General features: G+C 39.5%; 1 pseudogene; it reads left to right on the forward strand.

Moving 5' to 3' along the window:
• Positions 1-16,199: 16,199 nt before the first annotated feature.
• Positions 16,200-16,317, forward strand: LOC126104124 (5S ribosomal RNA; annotated as a pseudogene).
• The last annotated feature ends 4,263 nt before the right edge of the window (positions 16,318-20,580 follow it).

Below are 20,580 nucleotides of genomic sequence, written 5' to 3' on the forward strand. Positions count from 1 at the left end.
GTTGTGGCCATGATGAAAAAACTGTACTGACTCTACATGAAGTGTGGGCATTGAAAGATAATATGAATATGTATGGCTGGAGGTGATTAGAATCCATAGCTTGCCAAATATAGATCCAATGTCTTAGATTCTCGCCTACATCTCTCTGTGAGAAAGTTAAGAGGAATTCCTGTGTAAATCTAGTGATACATGCTTACTGTTTTGCAGATTGGCCGCAGAAATAAAATAAGCACTTTGAGAAGAGATGTTGTATACTGTGAATAGACTACTGTATACATTAACTGCTTCAGCATGCAATTAGCTATCGATGTCGATAGTTCCCAGCGCTTACGTATATCTGACTGATACACGTGTAATTTGTGCTCGTTGGATAAATTACGAAATATGAATGCTGCTGGTAATTTGCCATTTTCCTTCTATCCATTTGTTCTGTTGTTTTAAGCTGTAGTTTCTGACTACTCGATGCTAACCTGTTCCATCGCGTCACATTCCCAGGTTAACTGACTTTTTCGTCCTATTAACTCTGTCATAGATTCGTAATAATTTCGAGTGAAGAATGTCTAGGTAGCTAACTCACCAATAAAAGAAAAAAAGTCTTTTAAGTTCGAAGACAACCTTTCGCTAACAACTCCTTTTCTTCTATGAGACACACATACGTATTAGCACAAAGGGGCACAGAAAAAGTTTACAAGGAAAGTGGTTCCATCAGTATGAAAGTAATTTCAGAGGAATACCTGATGCATTGGATAACGTCGAGTATTCTGTAGTGACGGTCACGAGAAGTAAAATTTCGTATGCAAAACGGCTTATTCACGAAAAAACACGAAAAGGTTCATGTGGCCTAGAATTATTACTATTATTCCGCTTCCATTATATATTTTAACCTGAACGGATTAGGTTCTCTGTTACTTCAGACAAAGGTTTCATACGTTACAGTACTTTTTTTCATATCTTAGCTATCTAAGAAAAATAATTTTAACTGACAGACGATCATAAAGTAGTATTAGCATAAATAAAAACAATTTGAATGTATGAAGAGAGAATGGAAAGAAATTGTACCAAGAACTAATAAAGTAAAAATACTACAGGGTATTATTACTACTGCTTCTGCTGCTGCCGCTACAATAATAATAATAATAATAATAATAATAATAATAATAATGATACAGGTACATCAAAATTTACTTATGGTTGTACAGAAGTTATTTCTCACGTAGCGAGTCCTGAGGGAAGGAAATTTAGGTACACTGCACCAGCTGAGAGCATCGGTATGTAACGAAGATCTAGCTGAAAAAGATATAATTGGGTAACGAGTGCTTACGGAGCTGGTTGTTCAGTTGTTGCTTCAGTAGCTATGTTATTAACTGTGTTATGAAGCTGAAGGTGTTATTCAGTTCTGTACAGTAATCACGGAGGTTATTCCATAGTCTGGTTCCTGCTACTGAAAAGAACTTCGAGAAGGCAGCTGAGTGATGTATTCGAGCAGAATGGATTTTGCTCTGATGGGAACGGGTATTTCTGCTTTGTTGTTCAGACAAGGGAGTTAGGGTCAAGGAGAGATATAAGGGACAGTGTACGTTGTCAAGAAATTAGAGAAGACAGAGCGTATGGAAATCTTTGATTGTGTCTACACATAACCAAAACAGCTTTGTAAAAGATGGTAAAATATGATCAAGGAATCGAATGTCACAGGTACATAGAACGCAGCCTTTCATTACTAGTTTCGGGCACCACGAATTTTCCACATACAGACCTAGCAGGATAACGTCGCTGTAATGAACATCTGGAAGCCTAAGTGTTTAATAATTTTCTTTTTCCGGTTGACAGAGAAGAGATTTTTATATTTTTGGGGGGCATGGAGAGATGCTGTTGCCTTCCTGTGTGCACAGCAAAATTCAGCTTTTTCACCATTAGACCCTGTTAGAGTACTGCTAGATTTTTGCTAATGGAGAGATGTTGATACGTGTCCTCTTTAAAATTAAGGTTAGTGGAGATTGGCGACATTTTGGTCAAATGAGCCTAGCATGATCTATCAGTGGCGATTCGATTTTGGGTGGACTGAGTTTCAACCATATGTTCTTTTCCCATGTTAATAGGGCACATAGCTTTATTGAAACCCTCTACAGCTGTTTTCAAATTCATTGGTTTTGAACTTAGATGTGGTTGGAGGTCATCAGCATTCATATGTTATTTTCAATAGAACAAAACTGATGCCTCGTCACTGACATACAGTGAAAAGAGTACTGGACGAAATAACGAGACCTGGGTGACGCTTGTCACTAGCTGACTTCATTGAGACTTTATATAATTTTCAATAGCAACTTAAGTACTGGTTACTGTTAATAAAACACTAACGGTTTCGCGATTAAAATTCATACCACACGAATTTCCTCACTAGCCTTGTTGTTTCTTACCTAACCATTGACGAATAACTTCGTTAAACGATACCTTTCTGCATCAATCTCTAGAGTTCTGCTATAGGGCTCACGTTCTTTCCATGTCTGCAACTTTATGCGTGATACCCCGTCACGCCTGAGGCATGTGTGTTTTGCGTGGAATAGATATGAACTAACATAATTTCCAGTCGACTGTTTCAGCTTAAATTTTTATGTGGGTTTTCTTGATTGTAATGGACGAATGGAAATCTGCTTCCCATTTCTCTAAAACTGGAAACCTCTATTGCCTCGCTCTCAGCGTTCTGTAATCCGTCTTAAGAAAGCGCGTTATAGTGTGAGCCGGTTTTAAAATAGTCTGCCTGTTATTGCGTACGGAATAGAACGTGAAAATAGAAAATGTAAAAAAGAGTTCGTTCTTCCCGCAATGTGAGGACGGCGACTGTGCTCTAAATTATTATCAGAATCATAGCTCAGTTGCAAAAGACCACAGGTCTGAATTAGCTCTGGGCAAACTTATTTACGCACTGCAAATGCTATTGATGTTAAACAGATGTTGCTCGCAATTGTGATGAAAATAAGTCAGGCGCTGGAGCTAGACCCATACAGCATTATTATTATTATTATTTATTGTTGTTGTTGTTTTATTATTACTACGATTTTTATGCAACCGCCTTCTTTTCTTAAGTTCTTTCCTCTTTCATCAGCGTTAATTCATTCTCTGACTCATTCTTCGAGAGCACTCTTATTTAACCTTCATAAGCAGAACCCATTCCTTACAACTTTTTACCAATTATTATTATTATTATTACGTCGTGGTCATCATTATTACATGCACCATTAGCTCGTGAATAACAACAGCATTTACGAAAGTAAAGGAAAATACTTAATACTCAGACATTGTACATAAAACGACATATATTTCATCGACTCCCGTGGGTACCAGTTATCAGCTTTTGGGGTTTTAGATTTATTTATTTATGTGCACTTAAAAAGAAATAATGTAACTTTAATGACTCACTTCACTAAACACGCACGCACGCACGCACACACACACACACACACACACACACACACACACACACACACACACTTTGTAGATTCTTTACGCACTTCTGAGGATGATAATGAAGAAGAGTGCATTTATGCAAGTGTTGTGACTTTGTGACTTTTCTCCAAACATCATTAGTGCGTCTACTTTACGGCCTCCGAAATATTTTATCATTTTCTTCAACACTGAATAAATATTAGTGACAGCTCTAAAGACAAACCAGGCAGACCACGGATCTTATTCACGTTAACAGGTAAATTTTTTTTTTTTAGCTGCAAAAGTGTCATACGGTGCATGTAACTTTTTAATTACTGAGCACAAATTCCGTTCACAGCATTCAAAAGTTCATGATCATAATTTGTCTGTGGTATCACAATCGATTTAACTATTTGTGCTCAAGAGTACTTTGGCATGTGTACCGTCGTTGACAATTGAGGTTATATTTACTTCAGTAGATGGTCTTTGATGAAACTGCAGTTGTGTCGGCAGGCAGATGCAAGAAATCACGAGGATGTCATGCAGATTTCAACGGTATGAGTAGTGAGAAAATTTCGCACTGAATGCATTGTAAAATCGGAGCTGGCCTATTAGATAGCAAAACACACCGATAATTGGGTCGATAGCAACTTCTTGCCTTCATTTTACAACCGTGTCTTGGATATACTTAAAATATGAAAATCAAGAAAATCCCAAAAAAAGTTGTAATTCTAAATGGTATTACTCTTATCATTAAGTACAGCTAATGTCTGTCTGTCGCAGGTTTTATTAGTTAGATTGAGTTTTAAACCACGCACACAGTAACTAACTAATTTCGTTTAAGCTGAAGGTACATCCTGCTTTAGGTATTTCTAGGCGGACCGCAGTGTGTGATAAGCTAAAAATAAATATACGTAAAATTAGAATGTGACAAATTTTTTGTAACAGTTTGTACGTTAAGTTCTACTATGTAACGATTTGTGAATATGCAGAGCGATACCAAATACAGACATAAAATTTTTTTTTTTTAGAATGCCTAGGACAAAATTGTGTTCGATAACTATCAAGTCAAGCCAGTTAGAAATTCCACTTGGAGAATAATGTCAAATAGGTCATGTCTACACTTGAAATTCACCAAAAAGTGTAACTAATGATTAATTAGCTCGAGCTGGGAAATAATTTATATAACAGTGAGGATACTTGTTTCATTGGGACGAACAAGTGATCAATATGTTTCTCGCAAACGTTTTTGCACCGGTGGTGAGACCATTGTTGCTCCCAAACGATCATTTACACTTCCGCTGTGGAACTATTTTCGCAATTATTTATTTTAAGACCAACAGTACTGTGAAAATAGTATGGGAGAAAATCTGGACTATATCTTGAATGGCAAAATGCTTCCCAGCTTGATTCAGAAGGAAATATCTCGTCAACTTTGGACTGTGTGGCTGGAGATAATACTGGAGAGATGTGTTCGTTTTTGCCATGTTGTTGGCGTGGACTCCTTAATTGTGACTATAAAGTTTATGTCTGTCAGCGTTCAGACAACTTTTATTTATTGGTAATATCAGTTTCGACCTTCCTGTCGTTGTCAGTAGCTTATCATGTTTGTCAGCCAATGACTACGTTAGAGTACATTAGCAGTGAAATTATCCTCTAAGCTCGTACAAGAGAACTCTTGATATATGATGCTTTCCATGATACTTTCAAGAATAATTTAGAACTAAGAATACTGCGGCATCTGTTATAGGTGAAAATTCTTTACACGAGTCCTGCTTTATAATTCATGTAATATATTTTACTGGTGAATGTTGTTTGGTAATAAACGAAGAAATCAAAAGCGAATACAAGTGCCAAGATACTGTCCGAATTCTAATGATAACGGTCTACAAGTTTTCATTGGCTCAATATAACGTAACAACTTTTGACAAGGTAAGGTTATCTGCATTTTCACAGCCAATGTATAAATACCGGATGTAATTGGCACACACTAGTGTTCTACATAGTAAAAATCTATAAGAAATCATATGAAGACGAAATAGTGTCGCTTTGTAGTAAAATAAACCATGAGTCTTGTGATATTACAGTTGTATTTTCAAATACATTGCACTGACCGAGTATAGGTTGTCATTTCACCCTTCTTTTTACGTCAAAAAATTTCGGAAATACCAACAGTGGTCTTAACTTATCTCGTGGTTTTAGTTTAACATTTTGAGAACAAGCTGGTTCTGCGTGAAATCACTTTGTTTTTTGAAGTACCGATGACTTCCGCATGAAACAGTCGAGATTATTGCAAGACATAACATCTAGTGATACGCTGAGGTACTTCTACTAATGTAGTGCATTGTAACACACACTTACAGCATTGAAAGTAATGGTCGGAGCGGAGATTGTGCTATGTGACTGTAGGAGATGTGACATGTTGTTTTTTTATAGCGTAAATATTGAGGAGATCTTTGATAGTGAAAGTAAGTATGTCTAAAATTATTATAAAGTAAGTTTGAGTTTGTACTACTGTCTTTATGAATGTTTGTGATATGAAAGCACTGGGGCAGTATGTACTTTTGATATAGATTTATTACATTTTATGTCAATCTTCGAGTTTTATATACAACTATACATTGTGAATGTATGGAAGTTTCGAGACGTGGGATTGTATCTAGGATAAATGCGGATTTGCTTTCAAGTACATCTCATAAAATGATGGGTCGCTCAAAACTATATGTCCCAGTGCTTCCAAAGAGAAGTCACCTCCCTAAAACAATTGATTGTTTACTTTTTGCCAATTTCTTCTTTCATTCGTTGCTCACTACGATAATAAAGGTTAATTTTGTGAGCATTTTTAACACTACATTCCAAAGTGAGACCACTGCCTTAAAACAATAAGTTGTTTACTTTTTGCCAATTTCTTCTTGTAGTTGTTGCTTACTACGAAGATAAAGATCGACTTGGTAAAAAATTTTAAAATTTATTTTTTTAATGTTATTTGCCCTCAAAGGGCTAAGAACCTATTTGGAACTGGATTTGAGCCAATTCCCATATTTCTACTGCGACAGAGATTAGTTTTTGCAGCCCAACAGGTGTACGATATATGTCATCTATGTATCTGCTGCTTCATAGCAACATTCGCAGACTGATTTTACAGTAATTCCTTACGCTTGCGCCCGATATGATGAGAAGAATAACATACTAACTGTACAAGAAACTTGTATTTCCAGTAACCAAATTTTTCCTCCGCTGAATATTAAAAAAGGTCAAGGAGCCTAGTACGCTTCCGTAGCTAAGTGCCTGACTGTTGTGCTGAGAAACCGAATTCGATTCCCTGTACTGCCTGTGACTTCCCTTTGTGGAAGGACTGAAGAAGAGCGTATTCATCCTCGTGATGCCAACTGTGGAACTACTCTAGTGAGAAGTGGCGCCTTCAAGGTCTGCGAAGCTGACAGTGGCGGAAAGGATGTCTGCTGACCCCACACTCTCCATCATCTCACCCGAATGACGGGGTCGGCAGAGGATGGCACGGCGGACGGCAGGACCTCTAGGCGGAGCTTTAGCTTTTTATGTAGGATTCGGGCAGTGCTGTAGTCGACTTACCAAGAGTAAATACTCAAACTGTTCACAGTCATAGGCATATTAGAGTCAACAATAACAGACAAGCTGTAATACTGCTTTATATGGCAACATATCAGAGGCGTGAGGTAAAAAATAAAGACGACAAGGTCCTGCGTTAAAACAGAAGAAAGCAGGCAGGATGCGGGCAGCTGCAGAACATACCTAGATAAGTCTGCAAGGACCACGTGAGTTTAGGTTTTTCATGTCCATGGATCATATTTGCGACAACGCAAGGTTGAAAGTGTAAGTAGGCTGCTCAGGTTTTTATGTTGGTACCGCCACGTAGCGCTTTGTATGAAAATCACAGACTGTGCTGTGTGCAGTCTGTGGCTGGTTTGCATTGTTGGAATATTTGCTATTGTAGTGTTGAGCAGTTGGATGTGAACAGCGCGTAGTGTTGTGCAGTAGGAGGTGACCCGCCAGCAATGGTGGATGTGGGGAGAGAGATGGCAGAATTTTGAGAGCGGACGATGTGGACGTGTGTCCATCAGAAAGAGTAAATTTGTAATATTGGATATCATGAACAGATATATATATATATATCATGACTTTTGAACAATATTAAGGTAAATACATTGTTTGTTCTCTATCAAAATCTTTCATTTGCTAACTTTGCCTATCAGTAGTTAGTGCCTTCAGTAGTTAGAATCTTTTATTTAGCTGGCAGTATTGGCGCTCATTGTATTGCAGTAGTTTGAGTAACGAAGATTTTTGTGAGGCAAGTGATACATGAAAGGTATAGGTTATTGTTGGTCAGGGCCATTCTTCTGTAGGGATTACTGAAAGTCAGAATGCGTTGTGCAAAAATAAATAAATAAATAAATAAATATTGTGTGTCAGTTTAGCGATGATTAGAATAAGTAAAGAGAGAAATGTCTGAGTACGTTCAGTTTTGCTCAGCTGTTAGAAAATCAAATAACGTAAGAGGTTTATCAGCACAGTAATTCATAAATTTTTCCAAGGGGATGTTTCAAAGGTGTCAGTAGGTTCACAAATAAGATACATTTTCTCTATAAAAAACATGACTACATTCTGGCCATCTATGTAACTGCATTTGATAAATGTAAACCAAGATGGCAACTATAATGAATAGCAAGGACCGGAGCCACCTGTAAATAAAAGAACATCAGAAAAGTGGGAACTTTGAAAACCTGTGCCATCCGATTACTGCTCAGGCAATCTGTCAACTAATATTCGACTCAGACTGACAATGAGATATATATTCGTTGCATAGTATGAATAACAATATCTTATAGTTTTCTTTTCTTCATTTGAGTGCACCATATCAATGATTTATTTTCAAAATATATGTCAAACAGGATCTCACGTATTTCACTAACCCGTTTTTTCACTTTAAACAAAATAAACAGCATAAACCTCCGACTTCTGAGCCACATACGACTGTTACTCTAAGCTCACAGTTAACATAGTTGCTACATTTCCAATAGGCAATTCAAACTAAATAGGCAAATAACGAGAGAACGGCTAGTCTCTAGTACGTACCTGTAAAATATTTCGTCGACGTCAAGGTGCTTAGACCTGGAGCACTTTTGCATTTGAGCGTGGGTATAGAAAATACCCACGGAAAACACAATACACTGTCGCCGGACTGTGATTACTTTTTCGTGCTTCTGAAGTCCCAAGTTCTAAAACTTGTGATATCTTACCGAATTTCTGCACGAGAGACTCGTGATATATGAACAGCCCAAACTCGAAGCTTCAGTAGCACTAAAAATATATGAGATAAGTGGTTATAAAAATCATGAATCTCAAATAATGAAGATGCGCATGTTTTCAACGTTTCTCGCTTACTTCTGCCTTCATGCTTTCTCGTTTTCCTTACGTAGGAGACCTCTTTTGATAGTTCAAATCTCCAATACGATTCAGTTCCATTTTTGAGAGTACGGTAACAGTTTGAAGTATAGTAAGTATCATATTCGGTAGCAATAGTATTGTTCGTAAAATTATTTCTACAGCGTAGTACACGAATACTTACTAGATTCTCTCTCTTTTAATTTGGAAGAGCTTTACACACAAAGATATTTCTATTTTGTTACATAATTAGGAGGTTTAGGTAAGATATCCTAATCTCTCCTCTTGCAGCGATCGGTCGCTTTTCCAGAGAACAACAGAGTTTTAAATTTAACCAAAGAAACTAAACCTATTTGTATGCAGTATCACCCTAATTGTACACTGTAGTCTCATTGATTTGTTTTTTTTTCCCTTATTTTTCTAACAATTATCTAGAAGTCTCCCTGAAAAAATTTTGTTATTTAACCAGGACGGCTTTTCGTTTTAAATCCGATGACAGTCATATCTCTATTCCGAGCAGGTGCAGTCGAGTTTCAGGAGAGTGTAATCACCATCGTGCTTATCTTGGGACGAAGCAACTTAGAAGACTAACTAAAAAGCAGTTTTTCACTGATGCACAGGTCCACTTTCGCATGTCTTGGTGACTTAGAATTAATTCTGCCGATCAGCACGTATATTTTATTTTTTCTAAGAAGAAACTCGCGTTCACCCAACGACTCCTCCGGCAATATTCACAATTTTAAGAAATAATTTCTTTCAATGGGAACCGCGTATTTCTTACGTTTGTTTAGTGACTTGTACGCTAAAATTTTGGTTTTTTTCTTTATACATAGCTCAATGCTAAATTTACTACTTGCTTGACATGAAAGAGAAAAGAAGAATTTTGTCGGGATATGACGTTCTCAAGTGTTTGCTGTTAACAAGAGATTACGCCTTCTTGGACGTTGTCCCTTGCGTATGTTTTGCCTTATCTAAACACTCCACGGTAAAAATCAAGCGTTCTGCACTGTGCTCATTGTTAGTTCTTGGATATCGTCCATGAGAAAACTGCTTACTGCATATACTCGTTGTACATTAATACAAGTAAGATGAACAGATGACGGATTAAGGAACTGCTATATTTTTGATAGCGACCAAAGGATTTCGCTAGCAATGAGTCTCCTAAGCCTCATCCACTAAATAACATGTTGCTTGTAAATCTGTCTGGCAGATCAAGCTTAGGAATTTTCAGCAGCAGTATCCATCGTGATGAAAATTTTAGTTCCATCAGTAACAATGCACTTCTCAATGGTTTTCATGCTAGCGTATTACAGAATTGTAATGTTATCTGTTACGTAGCTGCAATATATCTGTATTTTTAAACACAATACAGGATTGAAAAACATGTAGGCGTACATACTAAAGCACCCAACAGCAAGGAGATTAGCTTGTAAACCACAGCATTGTACTAGTAATATTCCTACTGACGATGAAAGGACCCTAAAAATCGAACAGACTGGCAAAGTACAAAAAGAACCAGACTCAGAAAGAAAAGTCTACAAAGGAAACAAAATATAAGAAAGTTGCGCAGAAACCAAATTTTAAAAAAGCTACGGGTTGGTGGGGACACAAGGTAAAATGGCTCCAAATGGAGGGGTAGAGATAGCAAACATGAAGAGCCAGATAAAGATTGTACAATGTGGAACATGTACGGTGATGTTCGGCGTAGTAGGTACTTGGAAAGACTCTTGACGTACAGAAAAGGACATCGCAAAAGCATCTAAGCCCCCTTACCACTTAAGTATTTAGTTTCAATTGGATCTAAAGGTTGAAACAAAATCTCCGCCGCGATTCAACGTGAAAATTATCGTATCCATGAAACAGTGCCAAAAAGTAAATATTCTTTTAGTGCAGAAACACAGATCTCTATTTATAGAGTGACTAAGAAGTGTGAAATGATTGGGAGCCATGTCTGTGAACAACGGATGAATACCTACTAAAAAGTTTCTGAAAGAAGTGCATAAGAATATGTACCTCGATACATGCAAGAGCTGAACTATTACAAATGTTTAATGCAGGAAGTGAAGTTTCAACTTTCAAAAGTTTTTGTAAACGCTGCCATGACCGACACCTCCAACGCAGTTACTATCTGTTTTTCCCAAAATAGCTTGTAAGCCGTGTATTTTATTCTACAATAGGGAAAATGAGAGTGAAAAATATTAACGCCTGGACGTCATCGTGGTCTTAGCGCCTAAGCTCTAATATGAAAAGGATAGAGAAAAAAATTGGCACAGTCACTTTTATGCGAAACCACCTGTGATACGCCAGATATATCCACAGAAAATACAAATCTGGGTGGCAGAATGGGGATTTGAACATCGTTCTTCCTAAATACTCGTCAATTACCTTAATCACTACGCCATATCACTCGTCGACTCTACGAATGGGAGACTGTATGTAACATTCGTATTTTATAATGAAATGCCATCACTATATGCCTCCAACAATGCTTCGAACATTTAGAAGTAAAGTCTTGAATTGCAACTTACTCTGTAAACTGTTTTCACTTCAGTTTCAAAAACAAGGAAATGGTACTATTCCCCAAGCAGAAGCGTCTCGACAGATCGATGAAAGAGGAATTTTTACCTTTGTTTACTGTGTCATGCGAAACCATTACACCCAAATTTTGATCAGAACAGTGGACACACTTCATGGGACACAAACATGTCATTTTTCTTCTTTCATTTAAATATTCAGAAAAAGCTAGCTAACTCTAGATCGGAGACCTAACAAGAGACAGCAGCATTTGACGACACAGCTGTAATTTTTGGTTCATTTATAAACTAGTTATTCTGTGACTAACGAGAGGAGAAATTTGCCTCGTAGACAGTGCAATAAGAGTTTCAAGGAACGAAATGTAAATTACGTCATAATGCACATTTCATGTAAAAAAGAAGGCTTCTGGCCTTGAATAGTTGATTTCCTTTTTCCAAGTATGGTCGTATGGTCACTCTATCGCTTGAGAATTCTGCAAACATTTCCGCTCATTGAACGCAGAACACGTTGCTAACGAAGCACGTGCCTGACACAAAACTATCTTTCACAAGACACTTGTCTCTAGGAATGTAGGTGGCACATTAAGGAGATGTGATACGTGTCGGAGCTCTAGGAGAACTTTAGCCCTCCCCCCTCCTCCCGCAACCTCCATCCCCAGTGACGGAACGCTTACATGTTCTAGTTCCACAGCCCAGTACAATGAGGCAACGCTGCTTCTAATGCTTCTCTTGCGGAGCGAACCAGGACCAAAGTTATTATTAGATACCAGCAAGTCTGCAGTACTTTTATAACAGTCTTCACACAATATCGCGAGACTACATGAGATCCTGATGCAAACCTGTGGCTCTCCAGGATCAACTTTCGTGAGATGCAGGAAGTAACTACAGGACGTACCATTCACACTTTAAGCCCCATCCCAAGTCACTTCTACCTTAGCATTTGAAATCGTCCTATCCAATTAGCTAAGATATTTCGGACAAACCCTCGACCGTAAACTAAGAAAAATCCTCTCGACGAACCACACAACAAAAAACCAACAGTAGATGATCTGAACATGTTGACGACGACCTCCCATTATGCTCTACAACAACAAACCGTTAATTCTACGTCTCCTGTCTTACGTCAATGTTACATGAATTTTTGCTTCATCAAAATTTTATCACTCCCTCCAAATCTTCAAACAACACGCATTCATCCTTGTCTTTTGTATTCATCTATTTCCCCCAATTTGATTTATTAGTTTCTTACTCTGCACCGCAGATTGAACACTTACGGATTTACTACACTTTCAGCAAAACTGGCACCTGCCATCAAATAATATCATTCCTAATTACTAACCTTTGTACTCTGCCGCTCTCAGACCGGCATGTACATCCAAAATTTCACCTGCACACTTTCCACATCCTACCGGAAAGAAACTTATACCATCTCCCCGTGATTGACAACGGAAATCGCACAGGGGTCTGTGCATCCTATCAGATTCAACTAAATACACTTTCTCTCCTGTCATGTTTCCGCTTCTCCTCTACGCTCCCCTCTCCTTCCCTCCCGTCGCCTTCTTTCGCCACCCTCTTACAACAGCCTGATTCAAGATCCTCATTCCCATTCATTCCCATCATGTCCAACTGACACCCTTCAAAAAATTCTCTCCCACAAAAGCGCTCATAACTTCTTTCTCAAAATGAACAAATTCAATTTCCTTTCTCTTTTCTTCTTCCTGACAGTTAGGGAAGCTGATCATAACAAACTAAAATGCAATTTTATACTCGTGATCACATGAAGTCTGGAACCGCGTTACCGCTACGGTCGCAGGTTGGAATCCTGCCTCGACCATGGATGTGTGTGATGTCCTTAGGTTAGTTAGGTTTAATTAGTTCTAAGTTCTAGGTGACTGATGACCTCAGAAGTTAAATCACATAGTGCTCAGTGCCATTTGAACCATTTTTTTGATCACGTGAAAAGCCCGGTAATATTTGATTCGACCGTTGCTAAAGAAGCATAGGAATAATGAAGGTAAATATTTAGCACTTGTTCAACCAGAACGACAAATCACTGAATAACCACAAAAATCTTCTTGTGTCAAAGAAAGATGATTCACCGTAGTCTGGTGTCATTCAGCCTAAAAGAATATTTCTTAAAACACTTACGTCGCATCGAATTTTGAACATTTCGTCTTTCTGGGAACGCTGTGGAAAGAATAGAAAAGATCCAGTTGGAGACGTTGCAAAAAAGAAGTAACACGAAATGTTTGCACTAATAATTGGTGAAGCATAGAGAAGCTAAACCGTATATTACTTCATATCACAACAACAAACATTATGATCAAATATGACACAATAAACGTGAAATTCAAACAATTTATATCTAAAGGGAGTATTAATTTTTTCATTAAAAACTCCATTAGAACTGTAAGTGACTAGGACATTTGTAACGTATCCAGAATCATTTAATAACTTGGGAGCTCGAAACTTCCTAGGTGATACGTGAATAGCAGTCTTTTTGGGAAGGGGCTACGGGGTGGGGGTTGAAGAGCATGGGGACAACACACCGCTCCATCGGCGGCTCTCGGTCACCCGGACCTTGGAGCCGCTACTGATCGCCGTTGGCCTCGCGGCCCTGAGTGCATCCCATTGCGATCGTCTACATCTACAACACACTCCGCAAACCACCTAATGGTGTGTGGCGGAGGATACTTTTGTACCACTAACTTATTCCTCCAACCCTGTCCCACTCGCGAGTAGCGCGTGGGAAGAATATTTGTCGGTAAGCCTCTGTACAGGCTCTGATTTGTCTCGACAGGGGATATGCGGATAGCAGTCTGACATGCTGACTGCACAGCTTTCGGTGTTGGGACTAGGAAAGGGTAACAAACAGTGAAATATTATTGATGATATTAAGTTTCCACGGAATACTGCTTCGTCTTGTTCTCTAACTCTCTTGGGCATTTGAGGACCATTGTGCATGAAGTTTTGCTGTGGTGTTGTCGTCTGCCACTTCTAGTGCTCTTCGTGAAGTTTAGTACCTCTTTTGTTTGTTAGTACATTTTTTTCTGTTAGTCAAGTATTTTTTTTTTTTCATTTCCCTGATGAATTCTATCGTGTGTTCCTCACACCACTTCTAGATCTCGTTATGACTAACTTCTATAAGGGATGTTAGGAGGGGTTTGGTTTCAATAGCTAAACCATACTCACACCTATTAGTTATTAAGTATTGCCTAGTATAATTTTCTACAGGGTGTGTCTCTATTTGTTTGATCCACATGGATCCATCGGATTTGCCCTTGTTGGCTGCTTCGAGGTTTTCTTGCTGCTGGTGTGGTTCATGATTAGATCTGCACCATCGTCTCACATCTGCTAGGATCCTCCGTCACACTATCTTTCACACGAATTTCGTTTTCTTCTAATTCGAGAATTGGGGCCTTTTTGATTAGAGATAGGCACTTTGCTGCATAGGGAACTGACGGTCTGACTACTGTGTTGTAATGTTTTACTTTCATATTCATTGATATATGTTTTGAGGTGTACATTTTCTACAAGCGTAGTATGCCTTATCTAGATTGATTTTCTGTTTTTCGAGAGCTGCAGTTCCAATTAGATCATCTGAGATCCATTCTCCAAGGTACCTTATGTTTCTGGCCCTCTTGATATGCTTGGTAGCACAAAATCTCATTGTTTTGAAGTGTTTTTAATATTGGTAATGAATTCGATGTTCCCGACGTTCATCAGTAGAGATGTTTTCTCGGTTGGATGCAGTGCCTAAAGTTGCGCGAAAGGCTCTTGTATTTCGTTTGCTAGTAAAATCATGTCATTAGCAAAGGCCCAGCATGGGGTCTTTAAGTTGTATTATTTGATCTCCATCCTTAATCTGGCGTTCTCTGGTAGCGATCCGGTCCATTCCATGTTGATTTTTTCCAGGACACAGTTAAACAATAAACACGAAATACCGTCACCTTGCCTCACACCTGCATTGATCGGCAAACTCTGAGAGTTGCCCTTATAATTCGATTTGGATTTGGTGTTGTTCAAATGGTTCAAATGTAAGTTACAATTACATAGAGTAAAACAATAAGAAGCAAATAAGCAACCAGTCCTTTGGACTAATTCGATGGAAATATACATGATAATAGAGAATAAAAATAATGTAATCATCCTTTGGGATAATCTCAAACTTAATAGACGAACAAGTGACATCTAATTGCGGAATTGCACTCAGAAGTGAATTAGTCTCTCGTCGCAGTACCTCATTGTATTGTCAAGAGGTAAGAAAACAATTAGGTATTGTTTTAATTATTCTTAATGAACTTCTTGTAAAGACTGAAGACACAGTTTCAGAATGCTGAAAACCCTACTATGAACTCTTGAACAGGCACTTGTTTGATCACGCATGTCCGTCATGCTTATCTGGGCTGAATGACGTGATAGCCTCCTCTTGTCTCTGCGGACAACTCGCTACCACACATTAGGTATCAGATACCAGTCACTCTACCAACGTCTGATCTGCTCAATGCAAATAATTAGCAACTTGTTGGCATGAAATTTCATTATCTGAACCCTTTGTGAACTTGATTTTACACTGAAATTCATGACTGTGTGTTTAGATTCGTAGCAGAATGCTCATGTTATAAATCTGCCTGCTAAAATACATGCAAAAAACAGGTGTTATCGAACAAACCAAGTATCACTGGATCTCCTGTAATAAAAGCCTCTTCAATGTTTTAACGTATAATGTATGTACACAACATATTTGTTTCTTCTGTGCAGTCGAGCTGAATGGATAATGTTCAACAATGAATTTGGAAACTGTTACTGTCATATAGCGATAGAGCCAACGGCCTTGCCGCAGTGGTAACACCGGTTCCAGTCAGATCACCGAAGATAAGCGCTGTTGGGCTGGGCTAGCACTTGAATGGGTGACCATCCGGTCTACCGAGCGCTGTTGGCAAGTGGGGTGCACTCAGCCCTTGTGAGGCAAAATGAGGAGCTACGTGATTGAGAAGTAGTGGCTCCGGACTTGGAAACTGACATACGGCCGGGAGAGCGGTGTGCTGACCATATGCACCTCCATATTTCCATCCAGTGACGCATGTGGGCTGAGGATGACACGGCGGCCGGTCGGTACCGTTGGGCCTTCATGGCACGTTCGGGAGGAGTATAGTTTAGTTTTTAGTTTCATTTAGCGTTAGAATAACTGTAACACTAGCAGCGAATCTGTCGGAAATGAACCAAGAGTTTCTACCTTCATTATTATCTTTGGATTTAATGACCCGCATACTGCGCATTGTGCGAATAATTACTTGGGCACAGGGGGCTACGAAGAGGCGCAATCTTATGCAACCCGTATTATGTACAAGAAGAAATGGATTTTTTTCCTCAAGTGGTGGAACGAAAAAAAGTAAGGGAATTCACTGATACAATGAACATCCGCTAGCTAGTCGGGGAAGCGAAAATCCTGAGCCCGTTTAATGGAACAGCTACAAACAGCTAAATACGTCACAGACAAATTTTAGAGGAACGCTAGGGCGCTAAGGAGCTCCTTTACTCCAAACATGGAGTGAAGCAGTGATTTTTAAACTGTGCGCCATTCTTAAAATTTAATCTGGCCGAGATGAAAATTACACAATTCTACCTAATAGGACGTTTACAAAGTTATTTGTCCCAACTCGTAAAGCGTAATGAAAATGTATTTGCAGCTGATGAATGAATTTTATTCTGGAAAAGGTATACTACAATTGTTGAGATTTGCAGCCATAAATAAATAAAAAAGTCAGTTGCTTTGTGACGACTCACCAGAGTCCACAGGTCCCATGTACCGAAATACTCAGAAAATATCGCATGAACCTATAAAATTTTGTCGATAGAGTTCAAGTCTTCTTGCAGTCCTTACTCTCGTCGGGAACAATGCTAATGTACATGGCATATATTTCGAGGGCTATTCGGAAAGTAAGATCCGATTGTGTGCGAAATGGAAACCACAGTGAAAATCCAACGAAGCTTTGCCACAGAAGTGTTGGGCAGTGTCTCTAGTATGCCCGTCGATCGCTTCACGTCGCTCTTTCCAGTTCTGAGCGCACAGTGAACACGTAGAGAACAATGGTGTCTCCTGTCAAGTATGAGGGCATGGTATGAGATTGCGCCTGATGTCATGCAGCGCACATAACGTAGCTGTCATACGTTTCCTTCTGCATGATATTTCTCGGCCGTACTCTGAAGGGGCAATGAAGATGCTCCAGCCGAGTTTCCGATGAAGAGTGTTCGATCACCCACAATAGAGCCCGTAATTGACTCTCCCTAAGTTTCATCTCTGCTCACATCAACCGCTAGCTACGAAAACAACGTTTTGGCACAGACAACGAGTTGTAGACCAGCCTAGAGAATTGGCACGAAGCACAGGCGGCTCGCTTCTATGACGAGGGTATTGGAAAGTTGGTACAACGCTACGAGAAATGTCTATGTAGAGAAGTAGCAACTAATTGTTGCAAATAAAGTATTTTTGATTCTCACAGTGGTTTCCATTTCGCGATCGATCGAACCTTACTTTTCAAATAGGCGTCGTAAATTTATTAGTCACTCTCATGTAACTAAATATTGAACACGGTAGAATTGGGAACTTGTACGAAAAAAAAAACTCAGATACATATGAAAAGTCGGCATCTTCTGTTATGGCGTCAAAGCTACCTAAGAGATCGGGATGCGGGGACAGTGGGGTGATTGGTTATGATAAATGAAATGAGCGTACGGCATCGTGGGCCGGGAGGCCCCTATTCGGGGAAGTTTGGCTGCCAAGAGCAAGTCGTATTTCATTCGACGCCATATTGGGTGACGTGCGCGCCGGCTGGGTATGATGACTGCTAGTTTATGAAACTATTTGGTTCTGGAGAACTTTTCGAGTCTCAGGTAACTATAACGTATACATACAGATTGAAGTGACAAATGAAAATTTGTACCAAGGCCAGGATTCGAAGCCAAGACTCCCACTCTCTAGCCAGATGCGCTAAACAATGCGCCACCCCGGAACCGACAGTGGCTTTGCACAACTGTATGGACTACCCTAACACGCCTCCTTCGTCAATCTAAATTACCTTTCACGCCTCAGCTCACCTGGTATACCATCTAAACTCGAATAGCATTGAAGAGGCTGTCCAACTGTATTGGATTAGCACATCAGCAACGAATGAAACGGTGGATCCGGCCTGAAACCCGGGGATAGGTTTGTTTATAAATTTGCATTTACGAGGATGAGCCAAATGAAAACCTTAAATTTGTAATAACAAATCGAAATTTCGCGCCGTTATCCTGTAAGTTGGTAAGCGTGCTACAAACAGCGTGCAGAATGGCCTGTAGGTGACAGCATAGTGCAGATGCACACATACCATCGCAGTATAAGTATAAAGCTGGCTGCCCCACTTGCGACTTGCACCAGGGAAGAACAGCGTTCTGTTATTCGGTTTTTGCGTAGTGAAGGTGTGAAACCTATTGAAATTCATCGGCGGGTTTCAGTGCGGTGATGCCTGTTTGTCACAGCAGCAAGTCTACGAAAGGAGTAGGAAGTGCGCAAATGGTGTGACTTCAGTGGAAGATGCTCCTCGTCCAGGTCAGGCACAACGAGTTGTGACTCCACAGAATATTGCAGCAGTTGAAGCCATAGTGAAGTAAAACCGTCGAGTGACACTGAATGACATTGCAGCATGTTTACAGATCAGTCATGGATCAGCACACCACATTGTGCATGATGTGCTCCAGTTTCACAAAGTGTCTGCAAGATGGGTGCAACGGCAGCTGACTCCTGAAATGAGAAAACGACGTGTTGATGCTTGTGAAGAACTTCTCCGGCGCTATGAACGAGAAGGTGATGGCTTTCTTGCAAGAATCACTACTGGGGACGAAACATGTGTTCACTTCCACCAACCGGAAATGAAGTGAGCGAGCAAGGAATGGCGCCATTCCTCATCACCAAAACCGAAGAAGTTTCGAACAGAACCATCAGCAGGGAAGGTTATACTGGCTCTCTTTTGGGGCGAAAAACGCGTCATTTTGGAGCATTGCATGCCTAGAGGGGCCACTGTCACCAGTGCATCATACACAGACCTCCTAGAAGATCATCTGCGGCCTGCAATCAAATCAGAGTGACGTGGATTGCTATCAGCAGGTGTCCTTTTGCAGCATGACAATGCAAGGCCCCACACTACCCATACAACATTTGCAACAATCACAGACCTGCATTTTGAGTGTCTTCCTCATCCACAATTCTCACCAGACCTTGCCCCATGTGATTTCCATATGTTTGGACCACTCAATGACGCAATTGGAGGAAAGAAGTTCCGTTCTGATGAAGAGGTTGCGCGGCCTATCAAAATAATTTTTTTCTAAAGGAATTTATGCACTTTGTAAGCGCTGGAAGACTTTAATTGAGCACGTCTGCGCAGTAAATAATATTTAAAAAAATATTTAAGGTTTTCATTTGACTCACCCTCGTAAATGAATTTTCAAATTTTTCAGTACACTTTAAAGTGGAATACAAGAGTCTCGAATATTACAAGGAATTTTACGACGTTACAAGGTGAGCTTAACACAGAATGCTTTTCAGTTGCATTCTTGGGGGCTAGCCACGCTTGTGGTCTGTCCAGAGGGCTGCACAAGACCTTTCATGCAGAAAAAGGCGCCCATTCACAGAATGACCATCCCCACCGCCAAGAAAAATTCCACACTGTTTACCGATTCAAGAGGTAAAACCAACAGCTCGTAGGAAGCTGAGTGAAAATGACAAAACGGGAAGGACCTCCGCTAACAAAATACTAATAGATGAGGAAACGACTACAAGAAACAGCGTCTCCCTAATTAGACTAGAGTCTCAAGAACTGTATTCACAACTGAAGCACTTAATAAAATACTACTAATGGTGCATATTTCGATTCTACATTGTGTAAAGTTTGATGTTGTCAGAGATGCGGGAATTTGTTGCTATTAGGTTTCTGAAACCAAATGCAAGACACAAGAACTCGTCGAATTTTTGACAGAATGTTTTAAAGTGATATATTGTTCTCAACTGAAATTATTTCCAAGTTATACCCAATCAAGGTGTTAAACATTAATATAAACGAATAATTATTAGTACATTAAAACATCTTTGCCGGTTAAAAGTCGGGATGACCAAAGCGTTGGAGAGGGGAGTGTGGGTAGAAATAACGTATGTCTAAGACCCCCTTAG

This window comes from Schistocerca cancellata, chromosome 1 (assembly GCF_023864275.1).
Source record: "Schistocerca cancellata isolate TAMUIC-IGC-003103 chromosome 1, iqSchCanc2.1, whole genome shotgun sequence".
Lineage (NCBI taxonomy): Eukaryota > Metazoa > Arthropoda > Insecta > Orthoptera > Acrididae > Schistocerca > Schistocerca cancellata.